This window comes from Furipterus horrens, unplaced genomic scaffold (assembly GCF_987537825.1).
Source record: "Furipterus horrens unplaced genomic scaffold, mFurHor1.1.pri manual_scaffold_7, whole genome shotgun sequence".
In the NCBI taxonomy this organism is placed as follows: domain Eukaryota; kingdom Metazoa; phylum Chordata; class Mammalia; order Chiroptera; family Furipteridae; genus Furipterus; species Furipterus horrens.
Genome location: NW_028327177.1, coordinates 127,712,833 through 127,731,052, shown reverse-complemented (window position 1 = coordinate 127,731,052; position 18,220 = coordinate 127,712,833). Strand labels below are relative to the sequence as shown.

The window sequence follows — 18,220 nt, the reverse complement described above, 5'->3', positions numbered from 1 at the left end:
GGGAAAAGAAAAAGGGAAAAAAAAAAACCTTGCACAGCTCAGTTGCTGCTGTCTCCCTCCCAGAGTGACATGGTGATCCGGGCTTGTCCTGTCCTTTCATTCACTTCCCCTCCTTCCAGCCGGTGGGTGGAACCGAGAGAGCCTCTCCAGGGAGCAGCGTACGCAGTCCAGAAGGCTGCAGTATTTCCTCCAAGAAAAAAAAAAAAAAAAAAAAAAAAAGGCTGCTTCAACCCCTGCTGCAAGCAAAGTTCCGATTCCCTCTGCTGGCTATCTCGAATAGCAAAGCGATTTTTGCAGGGAAGCTGCTGCCGCTGGAACTGAACTGGGGAACTCAGATGCGGGCGGTGGATTATTTCTTATCCTTCCCTCCATCTACTCCACAGAAGAGCTGCCTTCTTTTTTTTTTTCCGTGCCAAGTTTCAAGGTAAGCCGCACTGCTAAACAAAACACTGAAGACCACGGGTGGGAGGAGAGGACGAAGTGAGGAAGGAAGAGAAAGGGGGGGGGGAGGGTAGAATGAAGGAAGAGGGACTAACCTTGCTGGTTAAAATGCAAAAAGTGTGTCCCCGATGCTTTCAAAACCTGTTAACACACTAAAGCCCGATGAATGCAAGACCTGGTTTAGAAACTAATGTGTTACTTTTTGGAGGACGTGGAGGCTGCTAAGTATTGTGGAAATTTTGATTCTACACCAGGACGACTGTTAAGCCACGCCTCACAGATCACAGGGACCAACTTATCATAACAGAAATAGGCATTCTTAAATTGTCATTATATCAAACTTGTAAATATCAAAAGAGATGTTCCTTCAGGTTTATGAACTTCTTTTTAAATAAAAGCACTGGTTCTCTCATTGTCTATCTCTGTATGATTATTTTGATCATGGATGCTCTAATCGCTTTACTGATATCACACACACATGGAACAAAAACCATAATTACTTGGCAAACTTTTCCCCCACCAATAGTAAGTAATCTTCTACATGTCAATCAGCTGCTGCATTATAATATGAATTGTTTCCAAGAAAATATATTTCCTTAAAGGGTCTCTTTTCAAGGCTGGCTAGGCTAAAATTAGCCTCGCCAGCTGTGTTTTGCTGTGAGTGCTCACGCATGCCCAAAGCGTGGGCAGGCCAATACTGAGCTGCTCTCTACTTTGTCAAGTTGGCTCTGTTCTCCCCAGCCCAGAGTCACCTTTTTGGAGAGTAAGTTCTTGGTACAGATCCAGTTTGCTAGTTAAGCACAGAGCATTCGGGTGTAATGCACAACATGGTGTTCATCCACTTACAAGCCCCACCCCCCTTAGGGCATCAGCTTCCACTCAGGGGTCTGGTTTCTGGAAGCTGTGTGAGTTCACGCATGTTCCTCAGAGAAAGATAAGGGTGTTGGGTAAATAGTATTCTGTTTGACTTTTGACAAGAACAACAATCAGAAGGAAGGAAAGAGAGAGGATGGGAGGGTAGGAGTTAAGAGCCCTGAGAGGCCTGTAATTGAGGAAATACAATCAACTCCTCTGATGTTTACATGTGTTGTGCTGGGCCTCCATTGTCCTGTCTGGAAAATGAAAACTGTCAACTCACCTGGATGAAGGCGGAGCACTGAATCAGATATAAATAAATAGCCCATTGATTTCAAAATATTTCAGTGGCATCTCCTTTCTCAGGCTATAGAGTCCTGGCTCCTGGAATAATTTTCAAGAGACTTGAAAACTCCACTTCCTTCTCCAGACTCAGACGGTAAACTCTGCACCTTACCTTCTGCACCTGAGTCACACTGAACTGCTTTTAGGACTGGAAGGTACTCGTTCTAACCAGAGTGTTCTCCCAAATCCACCTCCATGTCCCTTACTCTTCAGCCCATCCTTTAGGATATCAGCCTCTCGCAGTAGCTTTCCTTGAACCCCTGCCCACAGCACCTTATATTTGCCCTAATATTGTGCTTATCCTATGTAACTGCCTGTTCATTGCAGGTTGAAACAGGGCTGTAGGAGTTCCCATTACTCTGGTTTAATTTCGTATTTCCAAAACTGGTGTGGTATCTGCCATAAAATGGATGCTGTGTGCATGTTCGATGAATGAGATATCTTAAACATGGTAATTCCAACCCCACTCCTATCCTTCTTTCAGTCCATTACAGTATATTTCTGAATGCAGGAGATGTGCTGATAGGCCAACCAGAACAAGCCCTTCCCTCAGAGAGTGTATATTCTAGTCAGGAAGATAAACAAAGGAACGAGCCAGGTAAATAGGAAATAGAAGGTCATGTGACATTAGTGCTGCTACAAAATATAAAGCTAAGTCAAGAAAGTCAGAATCACAGGGATTTCACCTTCAATAGGAGAGTGGGAAATGCTCTCTGAGGAGGAGCTCTGGGATTAAAGGAGGGGCATCGACCTGCCCTGGGTGTTGTATTCTGGGAGAATAAATATTGTGGAAGCCTTGGCTCCCACCCAGACACCTTGGTTCCAGTCCTGCCTCTGACGTATCACTGTGCCCGCATTTATTCTCATCCATTCAATGCCACTACCCACTGCATACAGTTACCATGAGAAGTCACCAAATAAACATGCAAAGTATTTATAATACTGTAGAACATATTGGATGTACTCAAAAAATGTCAGCCTGTGTCTGGGGGAAGAGTATCCCAGCAGAGGGAACAGCAAGTACAGAAAGCCTGGCAACAAAAGTGTCTCTCTGGAATGTGTGAGAAATGGTGCAGGAGTTGGAATGCAGCAAGAGAGGAGTAAAGACTGTAAAAATAATGCTGGAGAGGTGCCCTGGAGCCAGACTGGAAAAGCCTGGGTGAGAATTTGGTATGGAAAGCTTAAATTAGTGACAGTTGACGGTCTACAAGCAGGACTGTATCCAACTACTCTGACTCTACATCTAGACAACTTTTAATTTTAGAACCCTGTCCTCCTGAATGACCTATTGAAGTTCCTCCAAATTCTGAGACCAATACCATCAGGATCCTAAATTGCCTCTGCTAATTTTGCCACCATGGACAAAGGACATCAGGATTCTTTTATTAACTGATCCCTTGAAGGGAAAAGAATACTGTCTTATTTACAAATAAATGGCAAAATAACTCCTCAGCCCAACATACAGCCCACTTACTTGTAAGGTTCCCAGCATGCGTTGGTGCTATCAGCAATTTCTACACAAACTGCCACTTTTCAAAAGGCTATTTATTTTATTTTATTATATTATTATGTTCTGTGTGTCAGTTGTTACTAGCCAAAAACCATTCATTGAACATTTAAAGCTTTTCTTAACGCAAAGACGGCTTACCACTTGTGAAAATTGTAATACCCATGTCTTATTTATATTTTTTAATTTTTTTCCCTCAGATACCAATAGCCACAGCACTTTGGGAGAGAAGATACTCATGTCAGAATTAGTTTTTATATCATGTCTGCTCTGTTGAAACAGCACTGCTCTCCCTTTATATGATCATGTTAAGGTAGGAGGTAACTGGATTAAAGCATGTTCTCAATCAGAAGTGTCCCGTTTGCCAGTTAGCCACCAAATTTTGTGCATATTCAAGAGCAGCAAACTGTAGCAGAGGACCTGGACTCTTTTAGATTCCTGTGACTTACGGCGCTGACTAGAGAGCTAGTCATCTTAGACAAGTTCTTGGCTAACAGGAATGAGGCTTTTTGGAGAAGTGATGGCTCTGAAATTAGGTCCTTTGGGTAGAAATGGAGACTGTCTTCTCATTTGCCATTGACCTATCCACTCAAATGAAACCTGAGTCCTTTGGGGGGCAGATATATTTTTTAAATTACAGAGACAAAGGAAAAGAAAAGTAGAAATAAAAGAAAAAATAATAATTGTACTTTGAAAGCACATATAGTATTCTTTCTTCAAGAAGACATTCATGACCTTAAATTTTTTTTTAATTTGGCATTTTCTTTTTTCTTTATTCAAATATGTGCATTCCTTTTCAGTACAGCAATTTCCAAAAAAGTATTGAAAGTAAAAGTTGTTTTTTTTAAAGAAAAGACAAAATGGTAGATTGTGAATTCCAGTATTAGTGTTATAACTTTCTTTTCTCCTACTGAACACTTACCAATGGTTTAAGAAAATACTGAGATGAATTAAGAAAAATAGACTTGTGATTCAACCATGTATGGTCCAAATTTAAATCATAATTGAATGCAAAAATATTACTGTAGGAAAAACAATTATAAATGGCCTTGGGAAAAAATATGAAGCCTCAGAATATGATTATATAGTTCAAGATGATTGATCAAGTATAAAAGCAAAAATAATTTAAAGCAATGAATATTATTAACTTCAACAAAGTTTTATTGAGCATCTATTATATGCCTAAACAGTTGAGGATACTAATATAAATATTCTCACCCTTGTCCTCAAGTAGACTTAGCAACTCAGTATCTATCAGACATCAACCATTTATAAATGACCTAATGTGTTTTCTCATATCTGAGTACCAATTTGTAGCAAGAGTTACTAAATAACTTTATTTAAGTTGACTCAGTTTTATTCTGAATTGCATACTTTATTATAATTCTAAGCAATAATGTACATAAATGGTCATGTGTGTTTCTATTGTCTTTGCAAAAAATACATAATACCCTCTCACTTTCTATATACATTCTCTTTTCATAGTACTTAATACTATGTAGGCACATCTGCTTCTCTACCACCAGGATTACCAAGACACATTTCTCCACTTCCTTGAAAGTAGGCATGACCAAGTGACTTATCATAGCCAATGAAATACAAAGCAGAAGCGATATGGGTAAAAGCTTTAAACTGTTGTTATTTAATCCTCCAGCCCACTCTTCTCTGATCAAAGGATCTACTGATAGAGAGAAAGCATCTTGGAAGGCTGAGCACAACTGCCTGGAATAGTCACCTGGACTAGCCATTTATTTGTCGCAAGCAAGAAATAAACCTTTATTGTATTATGCTATTGAGATTTGGTCACTTAACCACCACGTCCCCTAGCTTACCCTGTCTTATAAGAGAATACTTGTAGTTTGGGTCTATAATTGTTGGTTTCCATATTTAAGTACACCGCCCCCCACGCTAATACCTAAGGTCTATCTGCCATGGCCCTATCATACCCCCAGCACCTAGAACAGTCCTTGGGATGTGATACTCAATTTAAAAATGTTAAGTATAATAAATGAATAAAATGTTCAACTAAAGTCACAGAAGGCCTAGACACTGTACAAGAAATTTAAAAATACTTCCTCAGTTAAAATTCATAAGAGCCTAAAAGGTAAGTATAATTTTTTAGAATTTACCATTGATAAAACTGAGAGGGAGGGGGTTTTGCTTCCGTATCCAAGTTCACACCCAGTTATAACATGCTAAAGGATTATTTGTGACTCATGTCTGTATAAAGCCCAATCCCAGGTTTTTTTCTATTATTTGATGGAGATTGTAAATATTTATACCAAAATTGGATGAGATAATCTATATTTAAAACAGAAAACTTAGAGTCTACATAGAAGTCTTAAGTCAGTGTGTCTTCAAATGGTGTTGAACAGACAGACAACTGGAAAGATAAAGCATGGTCTTCCATCAGACAGCAGAAACTATTTGTACAGCAGGCATGATGGCGAGTTGTTTGTGTCAACTTGGCTGCACTTTGGTGCTCAATTGTTTGACCAAATGCTAATCAAGATGTTGTTGTAAGGTATTTTTTAGATATGATTAACATTTAAGTCAGTAGACTTTGGGCCTCATTCAGTCAATATTTAAGAATAAAGACTGTGCCTGGCTGCTGTGGCTCAGTGGATTGAGCATCAGCCTGCGAGCCAAGTGTCGCTGGTTCGATTCCCAGTCAGGACACATGACTAGGTTGCACATCAGGTCCCCAGTTGGGGGCGCAAGTGAGAGACAACCACACAGTGATGTTTCTCTCCCTCTCTTTCTCCTTTCCTCTCTCTCTAAAAAGGAAGGAAGGAAGGAAGGAAGGAAGGAAGGAAGGAAGGAAGGAAGGAAGGAAGGAAGGAAGGAAGGAGGGAAGAAATTATTTAAAAAAAAAGGAATAAAGACTGTGATCTTTCAAGAAGAAAGAAGTTCTGTCTCCAGACTGCCTTTAGACATACAACCCAGTATCCATTCCTCCCTGAGTCTCCAGCCTGCCATCCAAATTTGCATTTTATTTTTTGACTTGCTAGCCCCACATTCACATGAGCCAGTTAATTAAAATAAATCTCTTTGAGTGTATGTATGTGTACACACACACACACACACACACACACACACACACCTTACTAGTTGTGTTTCTCTGGAGAACCCTAATACAACAGGATAATAAAATAAAAGGAATATGGAAGGCGGTGAAATGGGCACTCTTATACATTCCTAATAAATATCTATAGTGCTTTTTAATACAACTTAACAAAATGTGTAGCCTTAAAAATCTTCATTTTTGTAATCCAGTAATTTTAACTCTAGGAATCTAAAACAGATCCTCATTAGCAGCTTAAGAATAAGAAATTGGAAGAACCTGAATGTCTAATTCTAGTTTATTAAATAAGCTCATGCTAGAATATGATTCAACCATTAAAATGATACTTAGAAATGTTTTAACAATTTGGGAAATGCTTAAGCTGAATATCTAGTGGAAAAAATAAGAACACAACATTGTAAATGCTTTCAACAATAAAATATAAACACATAGACAAGAGGAGAGAACTACATCAAAATAACAACAGTAGAAATTTTTCTCTGCAATGAGCTTATTGGTGATTTTATTTCTCTTTTTTATAAATGTCGACACTTCCAATTTGTTTTAAAATAAGCATATATTTTATTATTTAAAATAAACATTATTTTAAAATAAGTATACTCCTCGATATTATCTGGTTTTTATTGTTCGCTTACAGGAAATTCTTAAATACCCAGAGATGACAATATCACAATAAATTACATGTGTATTTTAAGTAGTTATTCCTTTCTTACCTGGATGAGACATCAATTTAAGAAAGGTTTAAATCTTTCTTTAAAATCTAGGATCATTAGTTCTACATCAAAACTGTCAAAACTCTCATTTAGGACCTAAAAACAAACATTCTTGTTGAATGAAAGAATAACAGCTCTATGACATATCTTTGAAAGGATTAAAATAAACCTGCATAAGTAGTCAAAACTTTCTCTTTTTTTAACGTAAACTAATTCTGCCTTTGTACTTCTGTTTCTCATAAATTTATCTGTAAAAAATATTGATGCCTCCATGTCAGCTTGTTTACAACATGTTGTCGGAATAGATTTTTTAATCTATGTCTCTCCTGTATATTTCCATGCAAAGAATTCCACTATTTGCAGTCCACTGAGCCAATTCTGTCCCAACGTAGCTGTAAAATTCTAATGGCCCTTCCCACAAGCTCACCTTCCACCATGCCTTGTACCATCAGTGAGCCGGAGTTTTAGAAAAACTAACTAAACGTCTCTAAGCACGAAAATACAAATAGGTGCTTTGTCACATGGAAAACACATTTTTCTATAAGGAATATTATCACTTCATATTGACTGTCTAGCTTCCATCTGCCAATAGCTATGCAAGTTGGGTCGATACAACCAGATATGATCAGTTGAACTGATTCTTTTCCCTAGAAAAATCCAGACTTGCACAAGTCCAAGCTGAAAGCTACCAATTACAATAACCAGAGAAAATACAAGACAGTTTCAGTTAAATTTGAAGTTCAGACAAATTTTAATATAAGTATGGCCCATGGCATGACAGGTGACATATTGGGGCCATATTTATATGAAGTATTTATTCTCATGCGAGATTCAAATTGAAGTGCGTGTTGTGTGTTTTCATTTCCTAAATCTGGCAAGCTTACTCCTAATTGATGCCCTGAAACAGTTCACAGGCCTTTCAGAGGACACAAGAATTGGTAGAATTCAAAGTGAATAACAATTAGCCATGCTTAATATTTTCAGTCCTCTTTACACTCAAACCAGGTAAACCAAGAAGTCCTCAGATTAAGTCCTTCTTCAGAAGGTTCAACCACAGTCCTGTTCTCAGTATGAATCCATACAGTTTTCCAGGAGCTTTGTTTTGGTTGTAATTGTAAACTCGTTTCTGTATTTTTTAGCACGATGGAAAACTTAAACATTTTCCTAAAAGTGTTGTTGACCACAATAAAGTCCCTGTCAGGAATGACAGATGCCCTGTCCCCCATCTTTAATATCAGAAAGGTCCAATTTAGAGAACTAGACATTTATGCAAAAGACAAGAGGAAAAGGAAATCAAAGTGTGGTCCACAGACAAGTGCAGACCAGCAGGCTCTCACACATCTATGATCAGTAAGCACGGGGATCTAAATTAAGTGTCTAGCAACTTTATAGGAAGTTTCCAGAAGAATTTTATGTCTCTTGTCTCTCAATAATAAAAGTTTGAACTTGTATGTTGAAAGTTAGGGTTTTTTTTTTTTTTTTTTATATATATATATGTATATTTCGCTTTTCTAGGAATTTCCAGTGTATTTTACGAATATATTAGGTAGGGTCAGCTAGACGAGGACAAAAACCAGTCTTTCATGACAGATAGTTTGAAAAGTCTTGATCCAGAGAATATACAATTATCTCATTTCCTTTCATTTCCATTTGTACACTAGTAGTGGTGAATAAGTTTCATGGATGTGTTTCCTGATGGCAATGCAAAGAAAATGAAACGCGCATGCACTACAAAGGAAGAACTTAATTCCCTCCAAGTTACTTTTCTTGTTTTCCTAACTCACGCTGTTCTCTGTCTGTATCCCTTATCCTCCAATCTGTGCCAACTTCCCGACCCCAGGGAAGATATTTAAGAGCACCAAACCCAAATCCAGGACATGGGGGCTTCTCGGCTGTGAGTGACTGGCCCTGACAGGATGTATTCCCCAGCGGGAGCCTCAGTTATCTCATGTGTGAAACGCAGGTTGTAATTAGGTCACTTAAGGTCCGTTGCTGACTCTGATACTTTACAATACCAGTGAACTAAGTTGAGACTGCATCTTTTACGCTACAGAGATCCCTGGGTGGGCCCTGCATGTATAGCAGGCTCACCCTAGCAGCACAAGGTTGACATTCTTCAGCCAGTATCTTTATGTGACTTCCAGCCATTCCCAGCATCTGCTTAGTGGGAGGCCCCAACTCCAAAACAGCCTCACAAATTATAATTTGCCTTCCAGAGATGACATGTCCATGAGTGACACTAAATCACACAGCCCTACAGTTAGTCTGACACTTCTGCTGGTGCCTCAGAAACCATTCAGCCCTGGCTGGGTAGCTCAGTTGGTTAGAGTATTGTCCTGAAGTGCCAAGGTTGTGGGTTTGATCTCCAGATGAGTGGAACAACAAGCCTCTCTCTCTCTCTCTCTCTCTCTCTCTCTCTCTCTCTCTCTCTCTCTCTCTCTCTCTCTCTCCCTCTCTCTCTCTCTCTCTCTCTCCCTCACTCTCTCTCACCCCCTCTCCCTCCTCTCTCTCTCTCTCTCTCTCTCTCTCTCTCTCTCTCTCTCTCTCTCTCTCTCTCTCTCTCTCTTTCTCAAAACAAAACAAAAACAACAGAAATAACAGTCACTTCAATCCCTGGAAGTAGTCTAGATGCACCATCCATCCCACCCAGGGGCCCCGAGTATGCTCAATGTTTATGTTCATTATGCAGCCAAAAACATAATTATTCCTTTTTCTTTAAGGAAGTTTATGACCGAAGGTAATGGGGGGAACATAAATGCCCTGACTGTTTACTGAGACTCATAAATGCTAAGAACACAGACAAATAATTGTCACTTGGAGATTTGTTCTTGCAATGGAGAATCCTCATTTTTAGCAATTTAACTACTAAAAGTTTACCCACCTTGAGGAGCATTATTTAGGAGGAAATAAAACTTAGTGCTTATTTCATTCCCTGCTCTGCCAATTTTCATGCTTTCGGAAAACCGGCTTTCACATAAAATGTGCAGAAGGTCGCTTGTTATATAGGGCTAGTAAAAGTAAGAGGTAATTAGGACAAGCCAAACCTCTAAATAATAATGTCAAGTTTCGAACATGAGCAGAGCTTGAGATCAACACAACTGATATGTTTTCTGCTTTGCTCTGTGAGAGATGAACTTTGTTACTTACAAATGATCAAGAAAGAAAAAAGAAGAAGAAACCAGTTCTGGCCCCTTAGTAAAGAAAAAATGGTAAAGCTCGGGGCAGATTTCAGCAAGTGCAGTCCAATATATTTCTTGAGCGTTAAGAACAGTGTCCATTTCTGCCTAGGGTGGGCCGCTGGTCAGACTGAATTCATCATAGGGGACTCCCTGGGACAGTGTGGCACTGCAGGGTGGAGAAAGTAGTGTGAAGCCTTTGGGACTTTGGAACTTTTGATCTATTATATTGCCATACTGACAGGTAAATGGTGACGTTATCTGTGTTGGGCAGGGAGGGAGACAGAGATGCTGTAACTCAGCATGTAGGTGGTCTGCCTGTGGCTTCTTTCTCTCCTGCAATGGACAGCTACATTCAATGTGACAGTTAACCTTGTCTCACCCCCTCCAGCCAAGCCTCTCTCTCAGGGTCCCCAAAATACTGCCTTGGCAAGCAAAGAAATTTCACATTAACACTTCCAGCCAAAGAACATATTTTTTTTAATGCTGAATAAGACTCCTAACAAGCGCACCTCTCTTCCTTTCTTTCTACATCCTGTGGGAAAGAGAAGCAGGTGGTTTTTAGGATTGGCACCATGACGTGAAACAGCCTCTTGCAGGGAAGGCACAGAGAAGACTCCCTGGTTCCCTGCCTTGGGGAGTGGCACAAAGGAACCCAGGGACATCAGCAGTGGGCAAAGGAGGTCTCCGGCCTGGAGAGGTTATTCCTCCCTTAGGCTGGAAATGCTGAGTTTTTGGTCCATAAAAGGGGGCAAATTCTTGAGCACAACAGAGTGAACTTGGTCTGTTTGTCAGCATGATGTTCCCATCAAATTGTAATCTGGTATGAGACACCTTCCTCTCCGTCTCTCTCTGACTAGGGGTGTGAAGATCTTGTGCCAATGTTTGCGTTCATATTGACCCAGAGACTAAGATTCTTCTATTCCCTCCTAGGAGAGAGGTACACATGTCACCAGGGACAGGGGACACAGGCAGGGGATCACTGTGCTGAAAGGGACCTGTGCATTCCACATACAGTAGTCACCCAGTAGCTCTTCAAGGCTGCTGTCCAGCCCCATCTTATTTATTTTTGCTGCAAACTCTAAAAATTAGTTTAGTTTCTTCGCAAAGAAACACTTGTGTTGAGGACTCTAGAAGAAGCAGACCCCGTTGTTCCAGAAGTTTGTGACAAAAGGGTTTATCTATTATAACCAAGGATAAATGTATCGGATTTAATATGTCTGGTTTGGGACATATCTTTTTGCCAGTCCCCAGATAACCAATTGTCCATGATGCTACATCTTTGCTAAGAGAGACTGATGTAGAAATATTTAAGCGATCCATCCATGAACATTTCTTTCCAAGAACAGGAAAAGACTGAGCTTCTCAAGGGATATTTTTATACCAGGTACAATCTTCCTTTAGTATTTTTTTAAGCGCCTGCCTTTGAAATGACTCCTAATAGAATGAAGATCCTGACCACTTGCCCTTGTTAAATATCTGGTGATCCTTTTCCCCAACAGATGGGAAGGGCCTCCCGATATGCCCCTGGCCTAATTTCAATTTGGGTAATTGCATTCTGTCGACTTGAAATTTCCCCACCAGTTTCATCTGCCTGGGATCTGATGCCTCATTCTCTGTCCTGAATGGCCTGTCGTGCCATTGGAGGCTGGGGAACAGCTGGTGCATTCCAGCCCAGAAGTGGATGCATTTCAGTGGCAGGTGCAAAGGTTTTCTTTGGCCGAATACAAATTCTAAGCTGGGAATAAGCTTCATGGAGGCTTTTTTTATTTTTTCAATGAACGTAAGTAACTACCAGGAAATCAAAAACATCAACGTATCCAAAGCATAAATGTGAACTGGGGGGGACATGAATACACTTTCACTAAAACCAGTCTATGGTGCAGTCATTTTGCATTCTGAATCTTACCAAGCTTCTAGATTTGAATTCTAACAATAAGGATAAACAATTTACCTAAAGCAGACAGCCATTCCCCTTCTGAAAGAAATATTTTTATACACACACACATATATGTGTATGCATGTGTATGTGCATGCATGTGTGTGTATCCTAATTGTTACCTCGTTCTAGTGAGTCTTCCTCAGTCTGGAATAAAAGCAACTTTCCCCATGAAACCAGGTAAGCATCTTACCCTTACCTCATTTAAGTGAGTAACACTTTTAATTGTAATGAGCTTACCTCCTGCACCAAGCTGAAATCTTAAAAGGTATCCTGTCCATTTCTGTTTCCTCAGCACACCTAGAATTTGATGGGTACTCAATAAATGAATTAAAATACATAGGCCAAACCTAGAAAGTTTTAAGCTCTGAATCTAAAAATGCGATTTCAAAGAACTGCCACTTAAGATATATTTTTCTTGTATACATGCAAGTTGGCCACCTCAGCTTTAGGGAACGGTTTCATGCAGCACAGGCAGTCCTTGAACAGGGTGCCTCTCCTCAAGCAAGGGCCCCACTACCATCAGCAAGAAGTGGCTTCAAAGGCCGCAGGCCCTCTGTATAAGTGGAGCCCATAGGTGCATGGCAATTGCACCAAAGTAACACGAATCCAGTGGGGGACAGGAGCTGGTAGGCAAATGTTCCTGTTGCCCGGAATCCTCACAGACAATTCGGAAAGTCCTTCTGTACCTTCTCAGGATGTCTCAGTGACACTGAACCCTGCTGACCAACTTCAGCTCTTTTATGTTTTATTTTTTTGCCAACTTTTTAGTAGTGACCTTGATAACATACCATTATATTTAACTGCCTAACTTGTACTCTCCTGACTCCTTTTCTCTTGCTTCGGAGAATCACAGCGCAAACACTCTATCTGTAGCCGAGCCTTTGCCTCAATTGTGGAATCACCATACTGACAGTTACGCCAGCTGCCTACCCACATATAAACATATAGTTGTTCGTCCACCATTCATTTTCTTCTCCTATCATAGGACAGATAAGCAATACATCAAGAGTGTATATATATTTATACAGATACATACATACATACAGACACTGACAGGTCTGTCTGAAAACAATCCAGCCACTATTAATCTAATGAGAATACTTCATGTGACATTGCTGTAACCTGGCAGCCAAGGAAAGTGGACTGTAGTGCACATGTGTGAACAATGACGACTCCACTGTACTAGTCAGTGGGGGTGGTAGACCCCATTGAGTGAGCATGTGTGTCATCTATCCATTGCATTCCAAATGACTGAGCAAATAGAGCAATGAACTTGCATCGGATTTTGCATTAAGCTTGCACGTTCCTCTGCGGAAATTATGTGGATGATTCAGAAGGCTGCAGCTATGGGCTGCTGGTAATTGGTGGCTTCATCATGACAATGTGGTCACTCATGCATCACGTGTCATGAAGTTTTTGGTGAAACATCAAATCACCTGGGTGACTCAGCCCACCTACAGCCTAGATATTGTGCTCTGCAACTTCTGGCTTTTCCCAACACTCATGTCACCTTTGAAGAGGAAGAGATTTCAGATGGTCGATAAGATGCAGGAAAATACGATGGGGGAACTGATGGCGATTGTAAGAACTATGTGAGGTTCCAAGGTGCCTACTTAAAGGGGACTGAGGAGTCATTGTCCTATGTACAATGTTGTTTGTGTCTTGTATCTTCTTCAATAAACGTTTCGAATTTTCAGATTACATGGCTGGATACTTTCTGGACAGACCTTCATATATAGTGAGTGATTTTATACCATGTCACTAAGTAGGGGGAAGAGCTAAGATTGTGCCTTGATGTGTATTCTGAAATATTGTTTTAGCTCTATTCTACCTTACCAGTGACTCGGGCGTCATTCCCAGAGTCTCATAACTAATGGAAAAGTCCAGATTCCGCCTTATTTTAGCCTCTGCAGGTCACCATAAATTAACTTAAAGTTCCCAAGCCTCTGTACGATTTAAGCTGACTTGAATCCTAATTTGTACTATGCGGCAATCTTGGCGATGCCATCTGCATGCTTAAGTCTCAAGCTGCCTTGGCCCTTGGAGTGTAAAAAAATGTTTATGCAGTAAGGCCTGTCACTGCCATCCTTACTTTGTGTAGATCGTCAATGGGTAGTGTCCTACCTAAAAGGAGGGCTTGATGTATATCAGTCATAAAACCAAGTTCATGAAATTGAGGGCAGGATGCCACAGAAGAATATCAGGCCACCCTTGAGCTGATAGTCCCCTACTCAATGTGGGGCTCCCCTGTTGGCCACATGAGGTAGAGAAATGCACTGAATGAGGGAATGGTGAGCTGATTCTCCCTAGTCCTTCAAGGCACTGGAGTTTAGACCTCTAACTCCCATAAGGTATTGAAACTGAGGACCAAACCTGACATAGCAGCTGGACTGGGGCATAGGTAGACTGAGGACCCCAGTCTTTCAGTTCATGGAAATGACACCAGCACTTTAAAAGTTGTATTACAGACGAAAACCCATGAGGTCCCTGAATCATCCTCCTTTGATTTTGGTAAAATGAATACATTTTATATAACTATAAAAATTCTATTTTTTTTTTTACTGTGAAATGTTGAAATGCAAAATTGTATAAAAACAAAAATTCACACATCTGATCCCATCTGATCCTATCACCCAGAGTTAATTGCTCTTAATATTTTAGTCTACTTAATTACTTTTTCCTATGAGATATGAATATTTTTCTACCTCTGTCTGTCTGTCTATATATTTGAGATCTGGATAAAATTTTTACTTAGATTTTTATCTATTTTCTTCTGATAATATATTGCAGTCATTGTACTTGAAAATGTCATTGAATGAGAATATAATATATAATAGTATTTTATGACTCTATTGATGTGCTATGTAGAGCTTGTTTCTTATGGTTGTTATTATATATATATATATATATATATATATATATATATATATATATATATATATATTTGAGTCTTGAGGTATCCTCTCTTTTGGTGTGGATTCTGAAATTCTTTTCTTCAGCAAGAGGCAAACCCCCATCAGCAGATGATGCCAATCACTTGACCATGGCAGCCACCCTCAGTTTGTGGATATCTTACGGCAAGTTACTGCCCCTGTTAGTCTACTCCTTGAGCTTTATTGGACAGAATTGGTCACATTTAATTTTCTAAGTCATTCACTCATGAAAGAAATGTAATTATCATGATTCACTTAACTCCTCAAGACATACCACCCTTCGTATCCTGGGGAAAGATCATTTTCTCATAGCAAATGGATGCATAGGGTGAAAAATGAAGAGTGTTTTACTGACCAAAATTGGAGCCCTCCAGAACAGAAAGGGCGTATGAAAAGGAAAATAATTGGGACAGACAAAACACGGTGACCTCCAATATCAAATACACCTGTTTTGTTACCCTCTCACCTACATTATCATATTCTTTTCCTTAATAACCTTCTCCTTTCATCCTTAATTCACCACCTAGACAATTTTTCACCAAATTTTCATTGGTTATCCATGAATTTCAAGAAGGTAACTAACAATTAACACTACCATGGTAATGAGTTTAAGGTCCTGCCCCTCCCTGGGGACATCTCTGTTCTAAAATGGAGTTATAGAAGATTGAAAACACTTTTAATATTTATAGAAACAAATCAATACTGGATTCAAGACTTACCAGGGTTCCATTGCCTCTTCACTTCATCTCCTACCATGGTCCCCTGCTCACCCCTGTTCACTCTGTTACAGCCACACCGGCCTCCTGGCCTCCTTGTTGTGCCTCCAACAGGCCAAAGGTTCCCTGGGAACCTTTGTACTTTACTTCCCTCCGCCTAAAATAAACTTATTTCAGATAACGACCTGACTTAATTTCTCACTTTCAATAGGACTCTGCACATAAGCCATCTTATTAAAGAGTTTTATATAACATAGTACCTTCATTTCACTCTTCGTTAAATTACCTCGCATTATGCATGTTTCCAGCACTTACAACCACGTGACATGATATATATATATATATGTGTGTGTGTGTGTGTGTGTGTGCGTGTTTATTGTCTTTCTCCTAAGCTGATAGTAAATTCTATGAAACTAGCATTTATATTTGTTCACTGCTGGTTCCTTTGAGCCTAGAACAAGGACCTAATACATCATAGGCAGACTATAAATATGTTTACAATGGATTGATGAGTGGCTGGATATTTTGGCAATGGGAAACATAAATGGTCCTTTTTCTCTTGCTTAACCTGGATCACAGAAGAATTTAAGTGGGACCTAATCTTGTGCAGATATCTTTATGATACGAGGTGATACCCACAGTGAGTCTAATTAAGTCAATATTTTCCTTTTCTTACCTACTTTCCTCTAGGCAAGTCCTGTTCTAGGATGAGTTGTATATGTTGACATCTAAACAGCATTTATCTAATACCAAATAAAAGACAAGTCCCAACTTAGAGTAGTGAGACACATCATATAATACTACCTAATTAATAAAATATGTTTCAAATCTGATTAAAATTTATTTTGTATGCCATAGTCATAAAAACCTATCTCAAAGCCAGGAGGAAATAAAGTAATATAATAATTCAACAGTAACTTACTGTATGACTTGGAATTTCCACTGGATGTAGTAGTTGAAACACCCACAGATACACACACACACACACACACACACACACATACACACAAATTGTTTCAGAGACTTTCAGGAAGAAATGGAAAAATGAAGACTTGAACAGAATCACCAACATGAAACTATGAAAAAGCCTCTATTAGAGCTCAGAAAAGGACACTAGGAATGATACATATATACCAGAAAACAGAAATAATTTCTGTTAGTTGTGGTGTAAATATACCAAATGGAAAGGAAAGCAACCAGACCACAGTGACAGGCAGGTAAGGGAAAAGACTAGCTGAGATAAGTTTGAAAAAGATTCCATCAGAACCTAGTAACACCCTCTGTCTGTGTGGGGACAGCAGAGGTGCATGCATATCTGGATACCCCAGTTATCTCTGGTAAGACTGGAAGTTACTGGACACAGTAATGAACAGCCTGTCTAAGCCTATTTTAGATGAACAGAGCCCAGTGAGCGTGGGAAGGGGGTTGGGGGAACATCTAGGTTAGAACAAGGGTACCTATGCCTAGCAAAAAACAGAGCTCTGACCAGCTAACTCTTGCCTTCCTCACCAAGTTCAATGCATACAATTTTCAGCAAATCTTTCAAGTGAAGGAACTCTGTGGTGGTGAGATGATAGCACAGCAAACCCAAGCAGGTACCTTCTCTTCTGAAGGCAGCCGTCACCCAGTCTCTGATAGGTCCCATCTAATTCTCTGTTTTGTGTACTGGATAACATAGTCTATTTGTGAAAGGCTATATAACATTTGTTTTAAATAGCATATTCCCAACTAATATTTAAGGATGTGGAATATCCTTATGTCATGACATATGTCATATTAAGTGCAAATGCACACATTAGTAAGTGCTATAGGATTATAACTTCAAACTATTTGATGCACATAACACACACATAAATCCATATAAAAGTTCTAGATAGATATACTCCATTATGGCCACAGTACCAAACAACTTTTTTATTTTTATTCTTCTTTGTATTTTATATTTTATAGGAAAATAAATTTAATTGGCCCTTCATTCCAAATATATACAGAATCTAAACATTATCTGTCACTGTTACCACTGTGGTCTGAACCACCATCATCTTTTACCTAGCTTACTACATTAACTTCCTAACAGGTCTCCTGCCTCCCATTTTTTCCCACCCTGTGCCCCATAGTCTATTTTCTCCATAGAAGCTAGAGTAAACTTTAAAAAAAAAATAGTAAGTTGGATTTCTCTTCTCAAAACTCTCCACTGGCTGCATATTACAATTATTTCATAAGCTTCGCTATAACTTTTCAGACTTCATCTCCTACTCTTGTCCTTGTAACACCTCTGGTCCAATCAGATTGGCCTTTTTTTTTTTTAAGTCCTCAGACTTACCAAACACTCTCTGTTCTTTGCACAGGCTGTTCCCACTGCCTAGATGGCCTTCCTTTTAATAGCAGGATCCTCAACTTTTTAATGTCACTTTCTGAAGCAACCCAGCCATTGCACCAAAATACACCCCACTTTCTTCCACTCTCACCAAGATTTAGCAACTCTCCTTCTGAGGGTCATGTGGCAC

At 39.5% G+C, this 18,220-nt stretch overlaps 1 long non-coding RNA gene across 1 annotated transcript; it reads left to right on the top strand.

Annotated features, from left to right (window-relative positions):
* Positions 1-244: 244 nt before the first annotated feature.
* Positions 245-4,916, top strand: LOC150005207 (uncharacterized). The gene is made up of 3 exons (XR_016512319.1): positions 245-424; positions 1,663-1,796; positions 4,803-4,916. It is a non-coding gene; the product is annotated as an uncharacterized LOC150005207 (long non-coding RNA).
* The last annotated feature ends 13,304 nt before the right edge of the window (positions 4,917-18,220 follow it).